The sequence below is a fragment of the Polypterus senegalus genome, chromosome 12, assembly GCF_016835505.1.
Source record: "Polypterus senegalus isolate Bchr_013 chromosome 12, ASM1683550v1, whole genome shotgun sequence".
NCBI classification, from domain to species: Eukaryota; Metazoa; Chordata; class Cladistia; order Polypteriformes; family Polypteridae; genus Polypterus; species Polypterus senegalus.
Genome location: NC_053165.1, coordinates 105,243,401 through 105,250,267, shown reverse-complemented (window position 1 = coordinate 105,250,267; position 6,867 = coordinate 105,243,401).

Genomic DNA, 6,867 nt, shown 5'->3' with positions numbered 1-6,867 from the left:
GTAGCCGATATAAACTAATGAAAAACCAAAAAAGTTGTTCAGTGCAAATGGGCAGCATTGACCCTCTTAAAAGGGAACTAAAATGCAGTATCTACATCATATTCCTAATTTTCATCTGTCAGTGCATACAACAACAGCTTGGTGGTATGAATTATTATGCATGTGGGTTGTTATTTTGCTGGTTTGGCTACATTTCCCAGTTTCTCTGAAATGTTGTGTACGTATGGATCAGAGTTGCCGTAAATATACAAATGATGCCCTGTCATGTTTTTATAAAATTACAACAATCTAGACGAGAAGTCAAGTTGAGTTTTGAAAGACCCTAAAGTCCTGCTGTCTACAGAGTCAGTTGTTCTCTGTGTAAAGAAAAATCTCCTAATGTTTGTGTGAAATTTACCCTTAACAAGTTTCCAACTGTGTCCCTGTGTTCTTGATGAAGTCATTTTAAAGTCACAGTCTTGATCCACTGGACTAATTCCCTTCATAATTCTATAAACTTCAATAAGTTTTCCTCTTAATGTCCTGAAAAGGCTCATCTCTTTTAATCTTTCCTCATAATTCATCCCCTGTAGCCCTAGACTCAGCCCAGTCGCTCTTCTCTGGACCTTTTCTAGCGCTGCTATGTCTTTTTTGTAGCCTGGAGACCAAAACTGCACACAGGACTCCAAATGAGTCCTCACCAGTTTGTTATAAAGCTTGAGCAGAACCTCCTTGGACTTGTACTCCACACATCAAGGAGCTATATGACCTAACATTGTGTTTGCCTTCTTAATGACTTCTGAACACTGTCTGGGAGTTGATAGTGAGAAGTCCACTACAATTCCTAAATCACTTCTTAGAAGGTGCTATCTCGATTTTCAGATCTCCCATTGTGTATTGAAACCTAACCTTATTACTTCCAACATGTAATACTGTCCCATCTGTTCTAAAAGGAGTCCCAGTGCCCCATAAACCTATACCCTTGTACCCCACGCCCAGATTTGAGCCATGCATTAGGCCTTCTAATCTCCTCAGTCTTACTTGGACTGGCACGTAGCACAGGTAGAACCAGACAACACTACCTTGTCAGTTCTACTCCTCTCCTCAAACTTTAATTTGCCACAAAATGTTAGGTTCTAGGTGGTGCAGTGGTAGCGCTGCTGCCTCGCAGTTAGGAGACCCGGGTTCGCTTCCCAGGTTCTCCCCGTGTCTGTGTGGGTTTCCTCCCGGTTAGGTGGATTGGCGATTTTAAATTGGCCCTAGTGTGTGCTTGGTGTGTTTGTTTGTCCTGCAGTGGGTTGGCACCCTGCCCAGGATTGGTTCTCGCCTTGTTGGCTGGGATTGGCTCCAGCAGACCCCCCATGACCCTGTGTTTGGATTCAGCAGGTTGGAAAATGGATGGATGTTAGGTTCTAAATGTTTTTTTTTTTTAATAAATGTTAAAAATACCCTTGTCTGTTCTTGCAGCTTACAATGGGTCTGAAGGGTACCAGAATCCAAAGGTGAATGAAAAAGCCATAAATTTTAAATATGTTCACTTTGAAGCAGCAAAGGTTTTGAATTAAGAAAATACGCCTTCCTTGTTTAGGGGGCATCCTTGTGATGATGCAAGGTAACTAGAAAACTAGAGCTAGTTTTTTTGGGCTAAGAGTGCATTTCCTATTCGGTCATCTGCTCCCAGCTGCCATCATAGGTAGACTTGTGACAACCCCAACGCTTGGCATATTCTGCTTATAATCATAACTTTGCTTCAGCAATTCTGTTTCTTCAGTGATTATGATCTGCCATGGCTTGTAATAACAGACAGCCACACGCTCAAGTCATATGATTGTATTTTCCAAAATGGCACCGACTGTTCGCCCGTTATATTCTGTGGTGTTAGCTTAGAAAGAGATTCACACCAAGTGACAGCATAGTGAAAAGAACACATAAAAAATTCACTTTACTTTGAGCCAATAACAATAAATCTAAACTGAACTGGTTACACTGCACTATATTTTTTAATAAAAGCCTGCAAGACAGTTTTCAGGATGAGTTGTGTGCATACTCATAAAATTAAAATGGCGGAGGGGCCGACAGAGAAGTCTGAAGCGTCCCAAAGCAATTATCCACTTTCTGAATACACGACGAGTCGCTTTTGCCGATAAGGTAATAAAAGCACCGAGGACAACATTTACAAGTGAGTAAAAGTCACTGACGCTCACTGATAACACTCAATCCATAAATGCACATGCAGACACGGGTTGCTGAAAGGCAGGAATGAAAGCTTTCTGCTACCTAGAAAAGCTGACATAAAAGAAGCTCAAAAGCAGTTGGGGAGGTTTGGGTCGTCTCCTGGAGAGTCCATTGGGCCCAATATGTGACCCCAAGCAGATGTGGAATGTGGGCCCTGACCTTAGGTCAGCTCACACAACCAGGGCGGCATGTATAAGCGGGCAAAAGGATGAAGTAGCTGGGAGCATGTCACCACTGAACACCTGGACAGCGTGGTGAAAGCAACCACTGAAGACACCGAAAAGTCCTTTTCGACAGAAAGTGGCTAATTCCATCCATCTCTCTCACCCTCCAAGTCGTTAGAATATTCTCTCACTGAAGCAGACATCATCAGGCATAAGACACTCAAGAGATTTGAGAAACGAGGCGACCATTCAGGCCATCAAGCCCATTTGTTTGGCTAAAGCTAAGCTATCCCAATATCTCATTCAGGTTGTCAAGGTTTCTGCTTCAACTCCATGTCTCTGTAGTTTGTTCCAGAATCCCATGACTCTTTGTGTTAAAGAAGTGCTTCCCGGCTTCGGTCCTAAATACACTCTCCTTAATTTCCGCTGATGTCCGAGTATGAGATTCACCACTAAATTGAAGGAATTCTGCTGGAACTCCTTTAACAATGCCTTTGACAATTGTAAAGGCCTGGATCAGGTCCCTAAGCAGTATCTTCTGCTCAAGACTAAACAGGTTTCAGGGGCAGCAGGGAATATGTTTGTGAAATAATGAAATAAGCTTCCACATACGTAGTGAAAGAATTTAACGATCGAGTGACTTTTTCAGTTATTACTTTCTAGTTGTCTAGATAATAGAGACAGCAATTCACATCTGGGCATCAACACTTGACTAGCAGCACATGGCAAGGACCTTCTGAGGTGAATCCAGGCCCCTCGAATTGAAGGGTGCCACAAGAGCAGACGAGCGGTGGAGTCAAAGTGCACAGCTGGGCTCTCTTAAAAATGGCTGGATGTCACAACATTGTTTTTTTTTTTCCCTTCACAAAAAAAAAAACATGGATATGCTACTGTGCATTATGTACGTAACCAGTAACGGCACACTGCATGATAATGTGCAGAGAATACACTTCACTTGAGCATTCAACAGTTTTCATCCTCTTTCACTGTACATTTAGCATTTATTTGCTCAGAGGTTGATGCGCTCGCTGCTTCCTGAGCAGCCCTTCTTTTCTCTACCCTAGTGACCCACTTCTTCTCTTCTTTCGTCGGCATCTTTTCACGTTAAAACTGAGTAAGTCAGTGTTTGTGTTGCAATTACTTAGTATGTTTTCTTTAACTTTTCACTTAAGCTGGTACTCAAGTCTTCAATCTGCCTTAATAATGATTTAAGATATGAAGAGGAAGTGATGGCAAAGGTGGTAGGGAATGAGAACGGCACCCGTACACTTGCACCTCACGGCCGTCCTGCTGGCCGCTGCCGGGAGCCGATTCTGCAATAAAATAAAATAAAAAAAGCAATAACCTTGGAGGTCAATCATCACCCTGAAAGTGGACAGTAGACGTCACGTAGTATATGTGTACCAAAGTTCAGGTCAGCAGGTCAAACGGTTTGTGAGCTACAGGTGATTTAAAATCCTGGACAGACAGACAAACGAACAGCCACGGTAGCATATTATATACAGTGCATCCCGAAAGTATTCACAGCGCATCACTTTTTCCACATTATGTTATGTTACAGCCTTATTCCAAAATGGATTAAATTCATTTTTTCCTCAGAATTCTACACACATCATCTCATAATGACAACGTGAAAAAAGTTTACTTGAGGTTTTTGCAAATTTATTAAAAATAAAAAAAAATGAGAAAGCACATGTACACACGTGGACAAAATTGTTGGTACCCTTCAGTCAATGAAAGAAAAACTCAAATTGGTCACAGAAATAACTTTAATCTGACAAAAGTAATAATAAATAAAAATTCTATGAAATTTAACTAATAAAAGTCAGACATTGCATTTCAACCATGCTTCAACAGAATTATTTAAAAAAATAAACTCATGAAACAGGCCTTGACAAAAATGATGGTACCCCTAGAAAAGACTGAAAATAATGTGACCAAAGGGACATGTTAATCCAAGGTGTGTCCACTAATTAGCATCACAGGTGTCTACAATCTTGTAATCAGTCAGTGGACCTATATATAGGGCTCCAGGTAGTCACTGTGTTGTTTGGTGACATGGTGTGTACCACACTCAACATGGACCAGAGGAAGCGAAGGAAAGAGTTGTCTCAGGAGATTAGAAAGAAAATTATAGACAAGCATGTCAAAGGTAAAGGCTATAAGACCATCTCAAAGCAGCTTGATGTTCCTGTGACTACAGTTGCACATATTATTCAGAAATTTAAGATCCATGGGACTGTAGCCAACCTCCTGGACGTGGCCGCAGGAGGAAAATTGATGACAAATCAAAGAGATGGATAATACGAATGGTAACAAAAGAGCCCAGAAAAACTTCTAAAGAGATCCAAGGTGAACTTCAAGCTCAAGGAACATCAGTGTCAGATCGCACCATCCGTCGTTGTTTGAGCCAAAGTGGACTTCATGGGAGACGACCAAGGAGGACACCATTGTTGAAAACAAATCATAAAAAGCCAGACTGGAATTTGCCAAACTACATGTGGACAAGCCACAAAGATTCTGGGAGAATGTCCTATGGACAGATGAGACAAAAATTGAACTTTTTGCCAAGGCACATCAGCTCTATGTTCACAGACGGAAAAATGAAGCATATCAAGAAAAGAACACTGTCCCTTCTGTGAAACATGGAGGCTCTGTTATGTTCTGGGGCTGCTTTGCTGCATCTGGCACAGGGTGTCTTGAATCTGTGCAGGGTACAATGAAATCTCAAGACTATCAAGGGATTCTAGAGAGAAATGTGCTGGCCAGTGTCAGAAAGCTTGGTCTCAGTCGCAGGTCATGGGTCTTGCAACAGGACAATGACCCAAAACACACAGCTAAAAACACCCAAGAATGGCTAAGAGGAAAACATTGGACTATTCTAAAGTGGCCTTCTATGAGCCCTGACCTCAATCCTATTGAGCATCTTTGGAAAGAGCTGAAACATGCCGTCTGGAAAAGGCACCCTTCAAACCTGAGACAACTGGAGCAGTTTGCTCATGAGGAGTGGGCCAAAATACCTGCTGAGAAGTGCAGAAGTCTCATTGACAGTTACAGGAATCGTTTGATTGCAGTGATTGCCTCAAAAGGTTGTGCAACAAAATATTAAGTTAGGGGTACCATCATTTTTGTCCAGGCCTGTTTCATGAGTTTATTTTTTTAAATAATTCTGTTGAAGCATGGTTGAAAATCAATGTCTGACTTTCATTGGTTAAATTTCATAGAATTTTTATTTATTATTACTTTTGTCAGATTAAAGTTATTTCCGTGACCATTTTGAGTTTTACTTTCATTGACTGAAGGGTACCAACAATTTTGTCCACGTGTGTACATATAAATTGAGCTCAGGTGCATCCTATTTCCCCTGATCATCCTTTAGATGTTTCTGCAGCTTAACTGGAGTCCACCTGTGGTAAATTCAGTTGATTGGACATGATTTGGAAAGGCACACACCTGTCTATAATGTCCCACAGTTGACAGTTCATGTCAGAGCACAAACCAAGCATAAAGTCAAAGGAATTGTCTGTAGACCTCCGAGACAGGATTGTCTCGAGGCACAAATCTGGGGAAGGTTACAGAAAAATTTCTGCTGCTTTGAAGGTCCCAATGAGCACAGTGGCCTCCATCATCCGTAAGTGGAAGAAGTTCAAAACCATCAGGACTCTTCCTAGAGCTGGCCGGCCATCTAAACTGAGCAATTGGGGGGAGAAGGGCCTTAATCAGGGAGGTGACCAAGAACCCGATGGTCACTCTGTCAGAGCTCCAGAGGTCCTCTGTAGAGAGAGAACCTTCCAGAAGGGCAACCATCTCTGCAGCAATCCACCAATCAGGCCTGTATGGTAGAGTGGTCAGACGGAAGCCACTCCTTAGTAAAAGGCACATGGCAGCCCACCTGGAGTTTGCCAAAAGGCACCTGAAGGACTCTCGTGAGAAACAAAATTCTCTGGTCTGACGAGACAAAGATTGAACTCTTTGGTGTAAATGCCAGGCTTCACGTTTGGAGGAAACCAGGCACTGCTCATCACCAGGCCAATACCATCCCTACAGTGAAGCATGGTGGTGGCAGCATCATGCTGTGAGGATGTTTTTCAGTGGCAGGAACTCAGAAACTAGTTAGGATAAAGGGAAAGATGACTGCAGCAATGTACAGAGACATCCTGGATGAAAACCTGCTCCAGAGCGCTCTTGACCTCAGACTGGGGCGACGGTTCATCTTTCAGCAGGACAACAACCCTAAGCACACAGCCAAGATATCAAAGGAGTGGCTTCAGGACAACTCTGTGAATGTCCTTGAGTGGCCCAGCCAGAGCCCAGACTAGAATCCGATTGAACATCTCTGGAGAGATCTTAAAATGGCTGTGCACCGACGCTTCCCATCTAACCTGATGGAGCTTGAGAGGTGCTACAAAGAGGAATGGGCAAAACTGGCCAAGGATAGGTTTGCCAAGCTTGTGGCATCATATTCAAAAAGACTTGAGGCTGTAATTGC